The 17,829-nt window shown below is 39.8% G+C and overlaps 1 protein-coding gene and 1 long non-coding RNA gene across 9 annotated transcripts in view; one reads left to right on the top strand and one right to left on the bottom strand.

Moving 5' to 3' along the window:
* RIMBP2 (RIMS binding protein 2) overlaps positions 1-17,829 on the top strand; it is a 427,034-nt gene that overhangs the window by 115,947 nt on the left and 293,258 nt on the right. For all 8 annotated transcript variants that reach the window (XM_074299584.1, XM_074299613.1, XM_074299602.1 and 5 more), the window contains exon 2: positions 5,597-5,734. The gene's annotated coding sequence lies outside the window, so the exon portion shown is untranslated. The remainder of the gene's footprint in view (positions 1-5,596; positions 5,735-17,829) is intronic.
* LOC141560809 (uncharacterized) lies at positions 8,829-15,325 on the bottom strand. Its single transcript, XR_012487823.1, has 2 exons — positions 14,646-15,325; positions 8,829-12,259 (listed from the first exon to the last, which is right to left on the bottom strand). It is a non-coding gene; the product is annotated as an uncharacterized LOC141560809 (long non-coding RNA).

The raw sequence follows: 17,829 nt of genomic DNA, 5'->3' as shown, positions 1-17,829 counted from the left end.
AAGTTGTTGTTCGGTCATGTTTGGTTCTTTGTGACCTTATTTGGGTTTTGCTTGGTAGGAATATTGGAGTGGTTTGCCATTTCCTTTTCCAGCTTGTTTTACAAATGAGGAAACTGAGGCAAATAGGATTAAGTGTCACACAGCTAATATGTGTCCTAGGCTGGATTTGAACTCATGAAAATGATTCTTTCTGAATTCAGGCCCAGAATTCTATCCACTGTAATACATAACTGCCCCAGTGGGGGTGTGAATGGTCCTATGGAAATGCTATTATTGGTAGCTACTTCTATAAGGATAAGAAGCTGTGCTCAGAGAGGAGTGTTAGAATTCTATTTTATCTGAGAACAGTTAAGAACAGTTAAGACTGAGGGTTGTGTTAATGGCATGTCCAATCCTGTATGTGGGTATGAACCAAGCAATGATGGAGGTCACGGAAGATTAGCAGGCTGATGACCTGGGAAGTCAAGGTGTTTAAGGGGACATTGATAAGTGGCTCAAAATGGGCAACAAGGGCAATGGTTAGCACAAAAAGGAAAGCCAGTAGACTAGAAACTGAACTTGAAAAAGGAGGGAAGATAACCTGGGGTCAGTGGGTAATTGCAAAAAGGAGAAAAGTTGGCAAAGGGACAGTCTTGAAATGGGAGCGAGAAGTAAAGAATATGATTTCTTCTGGATGAATGCTTCAGGGAGCATGAGAGAAGACTTATCTGTACAAGAACTCAGTTCTACTCCATCATAGCTGATAGTCTCCTCTGCCCTCCCATTCCATTCTGTCATCTGAAATCACCGTGCTATTTTTTAAAAAATCCAGCATATGCATACATATTTATATACAATTCTCTTGCTGCATAAGAAAAATCAAATCAAATAGGAAAAAATGAGAAAGAAAATAAAATGTAAGCAAACAAAAACAAAAAGAGTGAAAATGCTATGTTGTGATCCATCCTTAGTCCCCACATGCTCTCTCTGGGTGTAGATGGCTCTCTTCATCACAAGATCATTGCAACTGGCCTGAATCATCTCATTGTTGTAAAGAGCCACATCCATTAGAATCGATCATCATATAATATTGCCATGGACAATGATCTCCTGGTTCTGCTCACTTCACTTAGCATTAGTTCATGTAATTCTCTCCAGGCCTCTCTGAAATCATCCTGCTGATAGTTTCTTACAAAACAATAATATTCCATAACACATGTTTAAGAAAAACATAAACTCTCCTTTATCCTGGTGGTTTCCAACCTTTTCCCATCTTATTGTGCTAATGGAAATTTGGATCTTCCAGCAGATAGTATACTCCTGGCCACTCTCTCCAATCTCAAGTGTTCATGTTCTCTGGGCCTCAGTTTCCTTATTCATCAAATATGGGACTTGAATGAATTGACCTCTAAGATCTCTTCCAGCTTCATAGCTATGATGCTCTGACTTGCCCAAGGTCATGTTGATAGTCACAGAGTCAGGATTCAAACTCCAACTCCTAATCCAGATTTCTTTTCATTATACTATAAAAGTATGAGGAGAAAAAAAGGAGACATGACTAAATATTATGACTGCAGTATAGTAGAAAGAATAGTCAGTAGATATAAATTCAAATCTTAGTTTAGTTGTTTATTGAGTGTGGAATGTTTTTCCCCCCCTCTGGAACTCAGTTAATAAAAAACAAATTGTCTTTCTCATTGTATGTAATTTCCTCAAAGACTATGAGTGTATTCTCAGTACCTAGCACCCTGCTTGACACACAGTAAATACTTCATGAATCTTGGTTGATCCATTGATACTGTCTTTCTGATAGAATATAATCTCCTTGAAGAAAGGGAGCCTTTTCCTTTTGTCATTGAATGCACATAATTGAGTGTAGGTGCTTAATAAATGATCATGCTCCAGTAACTTTTCTATTGTTGAATTCTTTCCCTCATACACAGACCTCTTCTACTTTTCTCTCTATACTATGAGGTTTGGGAATGGAAAGTGGGATAGTTGGCTTTGGGATCTTCTTCTGAAAGAGCTGTAGCTTCCACTTGCCCTTGTATATCCTCCTCATCTTATCAAATTATTGTTGTGAAATTGAAAAAAGGAGACACACACAGAGAGAAAGAGAGACAGAGATAGAGACAGAGAAATCAAGAGAGATGCACCCACAGAGAGACAGAAAGAACAGAGATAGAGATAGAGAGGCAGAGACACACATGGAGACAGAGTCATAGAGAGATACATAGAGAGACACAGAAAGAGAGACAGACAGACACAGAGAAATAGAGATGGAGAGTTAGGGAGAAACAGAGAAACATAGATATGCACACAGAAATGGAGCCACACAGAGAGAACAGAGGTAGAGAGATAGACACACAAAGACACACACATAGAGACACATAGAGATGTACATAGAGAAAGAAAGACAGAGACAACAGAAATAGAGAGATAGATAAAAAACAGAGAGACAAAGACACACAGAGATGCACATAGAGACAAAGACCCAGAGAGACATTTAAAGAGAGATAAAGAGAATGACAGAAATAGAGAGACAGAGAAACACAGAGGTAAGCACCGAGAGAGACGGAGATACAGAAACACATAGAGAGATGCACATAGAGAAAGAGACAGAGACAAAGAGAAAGACAGACAGATAAAAAGAGGCACAAACAGACTGCAGAGAAACAGAGAAAGTCAGAGAAAGAGGCAAAGACATAGACATACACACAGACACAAAGACAAAGACAAAAATAGAGAAACAATCACTGACACTCATAGTCACACACACAGAAAGAGAAAAAAGGGAGGAAGAAAGACACATCCAGACAGACACAGACACACAAAGAGACAAAGTGTAAGCCCCTTGTTATGTTGTGGCTAATGAAGGGAACATGAAGAGTTAATCGAATTTAGAGATGACTGCCTTAGAGTTATTGGGGAGAAATGGGAAATGATGGATCATTTGCCTTAACCAATTTGCCAGTGTTTATTGATTTTTATTAATTAATTCAGCCAATAATCAGACTGCCCTTAAGCCACTTGGCCTCTGGTCATGTTGCATAATTATAGATGCTTCTAACGGAAACTCTAGCTAAGTAATGAGTTGTTGGTCCCTGTCCAGATTCCAGAATACCTTACAGCTAATGATGGTGATGGTAATTGGCATATACATAACTCCTCACAGTCTCTAAATTACTTTATATCCATTACCTTATTAAAATCTCACAGCAATCCTTGGAGGAAATGTCTTCAAGTATTTTGTCTTCTTTTTGCAAATGCTAAAACTGAAACTCAGAGAGCCTTGTCCATAAGTATCAGAGGGAGGATTAGAACCCATGCTTTTGACTAGTGCTTATAGTCTTTGGATCTTTAAACTATTCCTTTGGGCAGGTATGTAATATCAGAAAGAGGATTCAAGAATCTGTGAAACCTTTTCAGTATTTCTGCAAATTCTTTGCAGTGATTTAAAAATAATGATATTCACTTTTATTGTAAATGCTGTTTCGCTCAGATAGATGCTGGACTGACTTAGGAACTCCTGAGTTCAAATTCTTCCTGACACATTTACTAGCTCTGTGAGCAAGTAACTTAATTTCTCTTAATTTCCTTATTTAGAAAATAGAGATATTAGGAATACCTGTGATGTGGACTTTGAGCATACTCTCTTCCATTGTCAAGAAGAGGCCTAACTGGCTATTATCATACATAACTAAGACCCAGATTACCCAGGTTATAAAAGGTGATTTGAAAAGCTGGAATTCTATCAGCCTCCATTGTCTATCCTTCCAACCCCTGAGTATCTGTAAATAATCTTTGAGATATTAATTAGCATATCTTTAGACAGGTCTGGGGCTTAGTCAGCTAGTATATTCCATTTGACTCCTCTTTGATCCCTCCCACTGAGTTACCAAATTCTTCCCTGGTACTTCCCCTTCTCCCTTGAGAAGCCCTTAAGGTTGTATTTACCCCCTAATGATGTACCCACTATGAAGATCTTTGCTAAATCTTTTTTAGGACTAAGCCCACTATGAAGAATTTTTTCTCTCATCTCTGTCTGTCTCTCTGTCTTGTCTCTGTCTCTCTGTCTATCTCTGCCTCTGTCTCTGTCTCTTTCTGTCTTTGTCTCTCTCTTTCCCTCCCTCCTTCCTTCCTTCCCTCCCTCCCTCCTTTCTTCCTTCCCTCCTTTCCTTCCATTCTCTCTCTCTCTCTCTCTCTCTCTCTCTCTCTCTCTCTCTCTCTTTCTCTCTCTCTCTGTCTCTCTCTCTCTCTGTCTCTCTCTGTGTCTCTGTCTCTCTGTCTCTCTCTCTGTGTCTCTCTCTGTCTCTCTCTCTGTTTCTCTCTCTCTCTCTCTCTCTCTCTCTCTCTCTCTCTCTCTCTCTGTCTCTCTCTCTGTGTCTCTCTCTGTGTCTCTCTCTGTGTCTCTCTCTGTGTCTCTCTCTGTGTCTCTCTCTGTTTCTCTCTCTCTCTCTCTCTCTCTCTCTCTCTCTCTCTCTCTCTCTCTCTCTCTCTCTCTCTCTCTCTCTCCCCCTCTCTTTCTCTCTGTCTCTTCCCCTTATAGTGTCCTCCATTTAATGATGTCTTTCTCCTTACTGTGGCTAACTCTGGTTAGTCTGCTAAACATCTCTATGAATTTAACCTGGCAATCAATGGCACACACTCATATCTCAGAGAATATTTCTTTAATGTATTCTTCCTTGGTAACCCCATTGTTCTCCCAACTCTATTTCATATTTGCTGCTCCTGGTACCTATTTTACCTCTCCATTTGTCTGTAACCTCTTTTCCTAAATAAACTTACCTTTTAGCAAAGGGAATGGCCATTGTGAATTTGTCATGTTTATTTTGAACTAGGAATTGCTACCTTGACCTCATTACCTGTCTCCCTAGATGGTTGTGAAAACTAAATGACATAACATGTAAAGTTTTTCCAAACCTTACAGGACATGTATTTGTCGTGTAAATGCTAGTGACATGTTAGTAGTTTTCAAATGTGCAAAATGCTTTCCTCACAATTAGATATGTGAGATAGGTAATACAAATATTATCACTCCCATTTATGGATGAAGAAACTGAGACTCCAAGAATTTAAATGAATTGTCCACTAGCAGTATCTGATGTTCAATTCAAACTGTAGGCCCCTGACTCCCATCCAAGTGCTTTATCCTCTAAGTCACTGGGATATGGCCCTGAGGATTTTTTTTCCTCATGCAATAAGTCAATTTTTGGGGCATGGCTGTTCCTTATAATGACTGATGTAGTAGATAAAGGATTAGACTCTGGATTTAGAAAACATGGGAGCAGATCCAATCTGTGTGACCATGAGCAAGTCACTCAAACCCTAATTTCTTCATCTACAAAATAGGCAGTATAAATAGCTATCTCCTTTTTCCATTACAAGAAAGCAGAACAAGCAAAAGCCCTGAGTTAAGAGATCAATTTTGCTTACCTTGCTTTTTTATCCACTTATTGTATATTAAATCCATTGAGTTCAATGCCTGCATGAAAAAAAATGGGTTCAATAATTCCTCCTCTTGCTAACCTTACAAGAGTGGTGAGAAGGCTAAGTGAGAAAAGAAAATGAAAGATAATTTCCATTTGGTGATATGTACCTGTTTTTCTCCCCACAGTTCAGAAATGATCTGTACTTGCAACCTGCAGTCCCCCAGAAAGCCTTTGGTCAGTTCCGACTTTTAGAAGAGCGGCCGAGGATTTCCCCAGCCCATGCACCTGCTCTGAACCCAGATCCTCACCATTGGAGCCTTGCAGTAAGTTCTCTTGTTGATCCCTCTCAGAGGCATAAAATGGATGGAACCCTTGCCTGGGAGCTGTGCCTATCCACTTTGGGGATGGATTCCTTGTGTATGTGATGCTAGATGTAAACTCCTTCTAGAACTGACATACCAACTTTGAACTAGAAAACTCTAGGTGCAAATACTACCTTAGATGCTTACTGTGTAACCTTGTGTAAATGAATTAACTTCCACTAGCCTCCATAAAATGGAACTTAGATTTGATGCCCTCTTGGTTTTCAATCAATGATCTTGCGATAGTATCCTAGCTGTGTAAAGTTTAGACCAGTAGTCCTCAAACTTTTAAATAGGGGGCCAGTTCACTGTCTCTCAGACTATTGGAGGGCCCGACTAGAGTAAAAACAAAAGCTCACACTCTGTCTCTGCCCCTCACTCAGCCCATTTGCCATAACCAGGCTGGCCGCATAAATCTCCTCAGCAGGCCGCATCTGGCCCTGGTATAGACATTGGTTATGTTTCTTTTCCTAAGTGAGATCCCATGTTCAGTAATACTTGTACATATGTAAAATGTTTTTCTAGCCAGGATCCCAAATTGCAGAGTTTGAAAAGCTAATATTTGTTGTCTTAAGAAAGGTAGGAATTCCCCCAGACAGTGGTGAGGGCACATACTCATCAACCTAGGTAGGGAATCCCACTGTTTGGACTTTTCTAGGTTGGAGGAAATAACTGCAGGGATCCAAGCCCTTAGAAACTGTCTGTTGACTTGAATTGCTGAGAGAAAAAAGAATATTCTGTTTTTGTTTATGTGGGACTCTGTCCTTCATTTTCAAATTTCTATTTTTTTTCCTGTCAAGACAATTGTAAGTAGATGATTTATCTGATTTTCTTTCTATATGAAAAAGACTATTCTTAATTTCACTAGATCCTGGCTTAGGGCAGTTTTTCTTAATGCAAAAAGTAGACCAGATTGACAGGCAGAGAAGTCCAGTATTATCTTTGTTGGCATGGTGCATAAAGTGCTAAAGTCAGAAAAACATGGATTCCAGGATACTAGCCTGCATGACAAAGGGCAAGTCCCTTTAACCTCTCCAAGACTCAGTTTCCCTGTCTGTAAATTGTAAATAATAAATATTGAGCCTATTTTATTTTGGTCATTGTAGATCTCACATGAGATCAAAAATCTGAAATTCTTTTCAAATCTGAAATTCTTCTATAAACATAGCTATTTTTTATTATTTCCATACATGAAACCTCTAAGTGTTACAGGGACTAGTTATAAAGGTCAAGGTAGTGTTTATTTTCTCTAAGAGTGGCAAGAAACATGTGTTTGATCCAGCTATGCAAAAACAGAACTTAATTTGAAAAATTCTCATTAAGCAGGGTCTTTGGAGAAGAGTTTCTAGGAAGATCATTTAAAAAATGCCATCTTCATAATCATTGCCCCCTTCCTCCTCCATCATCATCATGACCACCATCATTAGCATTATCATCTTTATAATTAAATTGAGCATTGTGCCAGCTAATTCTGGGCATCTGTAATGATGAAATGCTTCCTTAAAATGGTCCTCAGCCCTTCAAGGTGTATCATCATCAGAGCTTTTGTGGAAGTGGTTTATTAAAAGAGGAAATGACAAGAAATCTAATGAGATTTTAGGCTGTATTAAAGAAGTAGAAGATCCCAGAATAAAGATGCTGAGGGCAGAGTACATCTGGAGTATTGAGTTCAGTTCTGAATGCTACAATTTAGGAAAGACATTGAAAAGTCCTGTAGAGAAGGACAAACAGGATAGTGTTAATATTTTAAAAATAAACTTAATAGTATAATTCACACTTCTATGATGCTTTAAATATTACAAACATTTTTATACATCATTTTCTTTTATCTCATATCCACAACAACCCTGTTTAGTCAAAAAAGAGATGGACATGAATTCGTGTTAAAGAATAAATAATTGAAGAAAGTATGAATGTTTAGCCCAGAGAAGAGAAGAAATAATCAGTTTTTAGTTTCTAAAGAGTTATCAGATAGCAGAAGAGTTAAGGTTCATTTTACTTGACTCTAAAAAGCAGAACTAGAGATAAATTTTACTCAAGTAAGAAAATCCTTCTAAGGATGGGAGCTGTCCAAATGTGGACATCTGTGGAGGTGATAGGCTGCCCCTCATTGAAGGTCTTGGTATTGTTTATTTGCTGAAGGGATTCTTTTTCCTGGTTTGGTACAGTTTCATGTTACAGTTTAGACTAGAAGACTGCTTTTGTCTCTTTCAAATCTGAAATTCTGTGATGCAATGAATATGGAAGAAAAGAAGGTCATTCTTTCAATAGCAGCTTACATAGGTTGGAAATTTCTCTCTCTTCTCCCTGGGTCGCAGGCAGCTTATACAGAGAATTTATTATCTACTTTTTTTGGACTGTGTCACAGAATGTCTAATTGGGACCAGGTTCTGTTCCCATTTTGAAAGCATCAGAGAACCTTGGTGAGTGCATATGAGCTTTTTCTCATTTTAAATTTTCTCATTTAAAATTAGCTTCTTGTATCTCAGAGTAGAAATGTTGAATGATTTTTGTATGGGTGGTGGTGGAGAAAGCCCAGTACATGACTTTCCAAATTGGGAGGCAGACTAATTACTTCTGGAGGTGGTTAGATATTTAATTAAGGGTTGAGGTGGGGGGGGGCAGACAGAAGCATATTTCACAGAGTTTTCTGTTTATCAGAGAGAAATTTGTCTTCAATATTATTTCATAGGAGAATTGGTTGAAGAGAGTGGATATGATTAGCTTGGAGAAGGAAAAATTCAAGACATATGGCAATGGTCAGGTATCTGAAGGGCTGTCCTATGGAGAAGACATTAGAAATTGTGATTCAGCTCTAGAGGGCTGGGAGCTGTAGAAAGGCCAAGTTTCACTTGATATCAAGACAAACTTCCTAAGAACTAGAGCTATCCCAGATGGAGTGGAGGCAAATTCCTTTTCCTTATTTTGTTTTCAAGTATTACCTGGATGATCATTTATCTTTCAGCTGGAGGGAATTCCATTCATGTATGAATGGTGTGTGGTACGGAAATGGTGAGGGATCACCATTTAATAAAAAAAGCTGGAGAGAGCTCTAGAGAAAAGCAAAGTTTATTGTACTTCTCGCGAGAAGGGCGTCCCACTCTTCGAGTAGACTATCGAAGAGAGGAAGCACCTCCTGTGGGCAGGACAGCACCTTTAATCCCTAACGCAAAACGCCCCCTCCCACCACTGACCCTCATCCTCATTGGCTGAGAGTCTTACATTCTAAACGCGAGATCTACCCATGAAATTGAACTTGACCAATAAGTACATAGTTGCCCATATTTGGATGAAATAGGGAGATATCATAGGAGGGGAAGGCAATGTCCTTTACTTGAACTTCAAAGTCCTTCAGGCCTACTAGAATTCTGAAGTAGATGAAGCCTTACTCGATTTTCGCAACTGTCTTGAGAGATCTCACCTTATCTCATTCAGTCCCTCCTCTTATTTGTACATTGAGATCTCTTCAAATTTTTGTAACATAACCTCACATTCCCTATCAAATTCCTCGTTTCCTTCTGGTTCTTGTTGCCACTGTTTTACTGGCTCCCATCCTTGTCCTTTTAATACCCTCAATCTAACAGACCCCTCAGCTTTTTCCTCTAGCCTAACCATTCCAGATAATGAATTTCGGACAATTCTGGTTATTAATCTGATCAAACAAGGGATGTAGATAGGGAATAATATAACACCACTAAAAGCTATAAGGCCCAACCAAAGGAGCTGCTTCCACCAGCTTCCCAAACCAGGACCATCTAGAAGTATTGAACAGTGAGGTCCAAGTCTGTACAGGAACATGAGCAAGTTTCCTAATGTTCTTAGTGATTTCCTTCACTAGATTACCATTGTTATCAATCTTTATACAACATGTGGATAAATTTAGTTTAGCACAAACTCTCCCTTCCTCAGCCAACAAGTAATCCAGCACAAGTCTATGTTGTAAAATAGCCTCTCTGGTTTGAGTAGCTTCATCAGCCAAAAGATGTAGTGCCTCAGCTGTCTGATTGGTGATAATCTCTACAACTGCCTGAAGCCTAATTATCCTGTTCAACATGTATATTGGAGTTCTATATCCCCAACTTCCATCTTGAGCCCAGGTCGCTGGCCCATACTCTTTGACTATTCTTTCTGGAGGCTAGGCCTCACCCCAACCATTTGCATCTCCAGTCCAAGTGATGGAGGTATCTAAACTCCGTTTCTCCCTTCCCAAATTATCATACAACTGAATCCCTAAATATTGGTTTGCCTGTTCGGGAAGAAAGAAAAATTTTGGCCTTATTAGTCCAATATAACAATTCCCTGTCCAATTGAGAGGCAGATGAGTATAGGCAGTTAAACCACAGATCCAATAATGACCCTTTAGAGCAGGTTGTTCCCTTGGAAATATGTCTGAGCTATTCCTTGTAAAAGGGTAATATTGTTGGTCTCTCGTCCCTAGGGGGCTTCCCCCACAAAGGGGTCATACTGGCATTTCCATAAACCTTGCTCTTTTCTCCAACTACAATTGGCAACTGGCCACTGGCCTGTTAGATTAGAGGTACTCCAAAATGTGGAAAACAGAGTCCCATGTTGCCCGGGTGTCCCTGGGGTGACATTATACCAACCCCATTGGTAACTGTACCCAATGTATATGTTCCCTTTCCTCTTATTCTCTTTTATACATCTCAATACATCCCATTCTACTTCACTACACTCAGCAGTAGTGACTTGTTGATAGCAATATCCCTGCTCTCCTATTTCTGGGAGAACATCCAAGGTACAGTCTTTCTAGTCCTTCCCACACTTCAATTGAGGATTCCTCCCCTTATTCTGCCAATATTTAGACATTTTTGTACAGTCAATTGTCTTTGGCCTCAGGTCTGTTCTCGAATAGGTCCACTCACAAACACTATTTCCCAGCTTCAAACCTCGTCCTGTCTGATTTAAGCAGTATTTCCCTTTCCTATCTTTGGTCAATGACCACTGATGTTTCTCTTCTAAATTCCAGAAACCAGTCCCATGATGAATTTGGGATCTGTTGCTAAGGATCCAGGCTGGGCTTAAGGGGACAGGTACCCATGGCTATTGGTTCAATTGTTGGGATCCACCACAGATCCAACAATTCGATAAGTTAAATGTTCTCCTTATATTCTGCATGAGCAGGAGAAATTGGTTCTCATCTCTAGAAGGTCATAAGGAAATAGATAAACCCAAAGCTTAGGGAGAGCCTCATAATGTTCAGCTATTATAACACCGTGAAGTTAAGGTGAACTTCCCAAAGGAAAATATATCAAATCACAAACAGGCAAAGAGACCCAAAGTAAGAAAAGTCATACAGTTACAATTCCCCTTCAGTGGAGGTCCCCTCCTCTTATGTAATTGGAGGTCTCCCCTGTCTTCAACTGTCCACTCTGATAAAGGTGGCGCCACAGGTCCTTTTGTCCTGGTATGGTGTGTCCAGCCTCGTTCCTGGGTGCGTGCGAATCGCAGTATCTGAAGTCAGTATCACTTGGTAGGGTCCGTCCCAGCACGGAGTCAGCTTTTCGTCCTTCCAGGAACGGATCAGCACCCAATCACCAACCTGAATTCTATGAACAGGGAAACCTAGAGGAGGAGTCTGAGCTATTAGCCCTTTTTGTTGAAGTCCTTGCAAATGTTCCAGCAATGATTTAACATATCTCTTAACAAACAAATCCTTAGTTTCTAAAATAGGGTCCCAGTTTCCTTTAGGATAAGCCTGGAAAGGATGACCATACAATAATTCATAAGGTGAAAGCCCAATATCTCTACGTGGCTTGGTCCTGATTCTAACCAGAGCGAGAGGAAGGCATTTCGTCCAAGGTAATTGGGTCTCTAAAGATAACTTAGTCAGCTGCCGTTTTATTTCTTGGTTCATCCTTTCTACTTTCCCAGAGGAGGGAGGATGCCAAGGGGTATGGAGATCCCAAGTGATTTCTAAGGCCCTAATCAGATTCTGCAATACCTGGGCAGAAAAATGTGTTCCCTGATCCGAGTCTATCCTCTCCACCATTCCGTACCTAGGAATAATTTGTTCTAATAAGACCTTACTTACTGTCGAGGCAGTTGCTCGGCCTGATGGGAATGCCTCCACCCATGAAGTCAGATGGTCCACTATGACCAGCAAGAACTCGACCCACTGGTGGCAGCTCAGTAAAGTCCACCTGGATGCTTTGGAATAGTCTGATTCCAGGAGGTCGTCCCCCTTTTGGAAGCTGGCGTTGGGCAGCCCTGTTAGTCCTTCGACAAACAAGACAACCGTCCACCAGTTGTCGAGCCATAGTATATAGGCCGGGGGAAACATACCTTGTCAGTATAGCATCACACAGGTTTTGGACATCCCAATGGCTGCCCTGGTGCAGTTGCTGAAGGACTTGCCTCATACTTGCTTTGGTCAGTACCTCTCTGCCGTCAGGTAAGAGCCATCGTCCTTCCGAGTTCTCAACTGCTCCGAGAGTTGAGGCTTTCTCTTTTTCCTCCTGAGTAAAACTAGGAGAGGGTAGACTAGGGGGAAGTACAGGTATCAAAGCCATTATATGAGGGATTTCCTGATCTCCGGCTCCCTTGGCCTCCTGGTCTGCTAATCTATTTCCCCTTACCTCAAAAGAATTTCCCATCTGATGTCTCTTTACATGTATTACTGCTATATTCCTAGGAGTCAGAATATTTTCTAGTATCTCTCTGACTAGTGTATGATGAACCAGTTCTTTACCTTTACTGTTTACATATCCTCTTTCCTCCCAAATCCTCCCAAATACATGCACCACACCCCAGGCATATTTAGAATCAGTATATATATTCCCAACTTGGTCACGCAATAATTTTAACGCTTGATTTAAAGCATACAATTCACAGCAATTCACAAGTTTGAGCAGACCAATGGGCAGGTAGACTGCCCTTGGTAACAGTGGAAGTTCTAACAAACCCATTTCTTTTCCCATTTACCATCCTAGAAGAACCATACATAAATTCTAAACAAATATTTATCATAACCTTGTGTTGATAACAATAAGGAATTTGTCCCAATGAGTTTATATCCAAGTAGATCTTTCATAAGTGAACATTATTCATACAAATCAGTTTGTTTTTAAAAACATCCAATGCAAATACAATCATATACAGAATGTCTAATTCCACACAAGAGAATTCAAGAAGTTTTGATAATAGATTCCCATTAACTTGTAATGGGAGAGACATTCTGCTATTCTGAAACATAAGGTCTTATCAAGTATTCTGATAGAGGCAGGGGGGGGTTTTTGCAGAACTAAGAGGCAAGGAAACTGAGGCAGGACTGAGTCAGCTCAATAATTCAAAGTTAAGCAAAGAGTAAGTAGTTTCCAATTAGGCCTGAACTGAAATAAGACATCAGTTTTTCCCAACTTTCTGACCAGTTGAAATCTCAGTTTCCCTTCCCCCCCCTGTTTACAGAAATTATATTATACACAACAGACTAGTAAATTTCCCAAAATAGCAATAGTCATACAGTTTTATACAGCAATAGTTCTGTTCTCCAGGGGACAAAAAGGAAGCAGGATTAAAATTTTTGCAAATAACCCTATCAAATTATCAGATCAGATTAAAATAATCTTTAAACAAGGAGACTATCACGCATGTAAATAAATATTGAATAACTTGTTTTCAGAAAACTTCAGTTCCAACTCCTTAGAACAGTTATAGACTTGAAAAATAAAAATAAAACATTCAGTTATCAACACCATATAAATGTAGGCTTTTCCTTTAAACAGTAGAAATAATTAATATCTAAATCAGCAAGGAGGTGCAGTTATTAAAAACAAAAAACCCCACTATACTTAATGGGAGGGACCTCTCCACGTGGTCACCCTTCCCCCACACCACCATGCTTCCCGACCCAATATATCATAGCTCCATTTAAACTATTAATTACTTTTACAAATCAATCTTTCCTGTCCCGCCTTTAAGTAAATATATATGTATATATTTTTAAACTTTACACTTCAATGTTTGCACGTAACTGACCCAAATTTCATAAAACTTAATACATGCCCAACAGAGCTGACAAACACTTAAGGCATAGCTCAGTTACAAATTACCCAATTACCTCTAGCAAACATACCATCGAAGTAGGGAGATACAACCACACCCTCCCCTAAGTAAGCTACCAGCATTGTTTAAAAAACCTATGTTTTAACTTAAAATCCCAATCACAGCTTTAATTCCCAATAATATAAAACTATTTTGCTATCAGATTTAAAACAATGAACTTCACCAAATAGCGGTTTCTTTCCCCCGGCCCACGTGGCCCTGCTGCAGTCAGGACACGTGGGAGGAAGAGGAAAGAAGCCACCATCTTCACTGGCTCAATCCCACAAACTTCCCCATGTACAGGGTTTCTGATCCCAAATGGGATCTACTAATAGCTATTTCTGGTCAGCTGGAAAGACCCCTGCTTCAAAAGACCTAGTTCTCCTCCCCGCCCGCAGGCCCCTGGAAGAGCTAATGGAATTAAATCCTCTCAGGTCCTTCCTTTCAGGTACCATTTAATCCTTTTGGTACCACCAGTCTGCAACAAAACAACAATACCTTATCACCTTTTTCTTGCTTTTTATTTTTCCTCATATTTTGGCAGTTTGTTCCAATTACTTAATTTATCTCCCAAGGGAATATCTACCGGTATTTTCTGATATTTTTCTCATTTCTCTCCGCGAGGGCTGGCTGGGACTAGGCCACACCCATTGAATTTGGAAGGAGTTTAACAGACTCCTAAACGCCCAAACACGCTAACAGTCGCCTGTTAGCTCAGTCACCCAGGAAGGCCTAGCTCTCTTCCTGTCTACCGTCTACAGCCCCCTCCAGAACCTATAACTAGACTCAAGGGGCTTCACAGGACGCTTACCTCCACTGGGTTGCTGCGCAGCAAATTTCTTGACTGATCTGTCCTCCACCAACCGGTTGGGATTTTCACCGCGGAGTTTCCGTTGCTTTTCTCTGAGTTTCTCCACTTCGGGTCCATTCTACGTCAGGGAGCAAGGAGAAGCCCCTGGATGCTGGCGGGCTGCCTAAATCAAGGCAGGGCGCCATCCCACTAGCACCCAGGAGTTCACTTACTCACCGAGTAAAGGATCCCGGACGAGCCCCCAAACTGTGTGGTACGGAAATGGTGAGGGATCACCATTTAATAAAAAAAGCTGGAGAGAGCTCTAGAGAAAAGCAAAGTTTATTGTACTTCTCGCGAGAAGGGCGTCCCACTCTTCGAGTAGACTATCGAAGAGAGGAAGCACCTCCTGTGGGCAGGACAGCACCTTTAATCCCTAACGCAAAACGCCCCCTCCCACCACTGACCCTCATCCTCATTGGCTGAGAGTCTTACATTCTAAACGCGAGATCTACCCATGAAATTGAACTTGACCAATAAGTACATAGTTGCCCATATTTGGATGAAATAGGGAGATATCATAGGAGGGGAAGGCAATGTCCTTTACTTGAACTTCAAAGTCCTTCAGGCCTACTAGAATTCTGAAGTAGATGAAGCCTTACTCGATTTTCGCAACTGTCTTGAGAGATCTCACCTTATCTCATTCAATGGGACAAGGTTATTTTGACTCTCCAGTTCTGAGATTCTGGGATTTTATTTATAGCACTTAGTGTCTGGTATGCAGTAAGTGCTTAATAAATGATTATTGGGTGATTGATTGATCATTGATATAGGGCAGAGTGGCCAAACATCACTCCACAGTGCTACCAGAATCAGATTAAAATATAATTAAGTAACATTTGCCATAATATATAAAAATAGCAGAATAGAGATGATGTTTAACATGTGTTTTTTAGAGTCAATCTGCAGGCCCAAAAGATTTTATCCCTGTGGAGCGTTCTAACAACTTCAGGAATAACTTGGAAGAAAGCTAGTGATTCTCTGAGACAACGCCACAGATATATAACTGGTCATTGGTTCTGGAGTCAAAACATCTCATTTTAAATCCTGCCTATATAATTCTGGGAACGTCACTTAATTTCTTCTATAAAATGAGAGGGGTTGAATTAGATGACCTCTACGTCGATTGCAGCTTTAGATCTGTATTCCTTTGATTCTAGAAGGCATTGCAGACATGTACAAGATGATGGATTGGGTGGGAAGGAATTGTAAATAATTCCATTATCTATAAATCACAGACTATTAGAACTGGCAGATGCCTTAGAGATGTTTTATCCATTTTATACTTGTGAGCATTGATGCTCTAAAGGGGAAAGGTCTTGCCCTGAATCCCATACCAAGGAAATAACTGGTAGGGCTGTAATCTTACTTGTAACATTCCAAGTTTAAGTCCAATGGAACAACTGCAAAGTACCTTGAACAACATATTACATTTAATTATGTAATATTTCCCAACTCTTCTGTGCTGTGGGTGGGAGGCGGCCATATGGCCATCATTTTCATTGGGATATCCACTCTGAATTTGCTCTTAGGTTTGCCTAAGGAATTGTGTGAACAGCTCCATGGCTGGCCAGGAAGCTGTTCTTTCAGAATCAAAGTTAGAGAAATATTATCAAAGTCTTTGCTTTTCTCAAGCAGGTTCCAGGAGTTCGTATCTGTCTGTACCTCAGGACTGACTGTCTCAACATAATGTTATTTCTAGAGGAAATGTTCCCTGAAAGCAGCCCTTGATGCCATCATCCTTCATCATTAGAGCAATTAAAGATTTTAAATTCTCTTTACTTTAAAAAAATGGAGACAGAAATCAAAGCAGTACAGACATTCTTGTTCTCCCACTCAAAATGCCCACAGTGGTCCATCAAAATTTGCCATTTATTCTTGTTAAGCATGATTCTTTGATGTTTTCCTAAGTCTTGTCTATACTATACTAGCCAAGAAAAAAGCACAAGGCTTTAGTTATTTTAATTTCATGGCTGAATATAGATCTAGCGACAAGAGTAGTTTAAACTGCTTAGGAGGTCTTGAAATCTGTTCTGATCTGATGGCTGGTCTCAGCTTTGCCACTGATTTATTGGGTGTTCTTGCTAATTCATTTCCTCTCTCTGATTCCTATTTTCCTCATCTCTAAAAAAGGAGTCATGTAACAAAATGGAAAGTGCACACATAACTCTATATTCAAGGACCTGGGTTCAGTTTCTGATTCTGACATGAGCTATTTTTGTGATCTTGCTGAAGTAACTTAGCCACCCTCAGCCTTTGTTATCACATGTGTAAAATGAGGGCTTTGGGGTAGATGGTCTCTGAATCTATGGAATTTTTTCAATTTAAAAATTTCATAAGAACTTACCTGAGTAAGCCTTGATAGAAGCTAGAGATCCCAAGAAGTAACCAGCTTCAATAATCTTTTCCAGAGAGATTAAAGGAACTAGTACTTTATCTTTAAGAGGCAAATAAACCCTGAGAGACTAGAAATTTACTTCATTCTGAACTCTGTCCTAATTATCATAGCTCATGATGACTTAATGAAGTACACAGAGGAAAAAGATGAAAAGAACTTGTAGACTGAGAGACCTGTGTCAATTTTTATTTTGTGAAGAAACAGAATGGTGAAACTGTGTTCCAGAAGTAAAGAAAAGTCTGGCAGTGAGTCTTTTTATCCCTGAATGATGGCTGTTATTTAAGAGTCAGTGTGTTATAGGGTATAAAGAGCTACTATCAAATCAAAATCAGGAGTTCAAATCCTGAATCTGACATGTATTGTCTATATTACTGTGGACAAGATCTTATAATTTTCCAGGAAGATAAAGCTATAAGTTGTAGAGAAGGTGCTTTCCATTCATACAGGGAGTTTTATCACCAAGAAGTTCTTTATATTAATGAAATCACGTCTAGTACCTAGTACCTTTATTATTTGTTACTCTATCAATACATAGAATATAGTTTGATATTTAAGCCTATATTTGATTATATATGTAGTACATTTATATATGAACATGTATATGGAGAGAGAGAGAGAGAGAGAGAGAGAGAGAGAGAGAGACAGACAAAGAAAAAGAGAGAAGAAAAGAGAGGTAAAGGGAAAGGGAGAGAGAGGGGAGAGAAGAACAGATAGAAAGAGACTAAGAGAGCACAATTGTTTATGGGT

This window comes from Sminthopsis crassicaudata, chromosome 1 (genome assembly GCF_048593235.1).
Source record: "Sminthopsis crassicaudata isolate SCR6 chromosome 1, ASM4859323v1, whole genome shotgun sequence".
In the NCBI taxonomy this organism is placed as follows: domain Eukaryota; kingdom Metazoa; phylum Chordata; class Mammalia; order Dasyuromorphia; family Dasyuridae; genus Sminthopsis; species Sminthopsis crassicaudata.
Note: the sequence above shows the minus strand (reverse complement) of the source record. Positions and strands in the feature narration are given on the sequence as shown.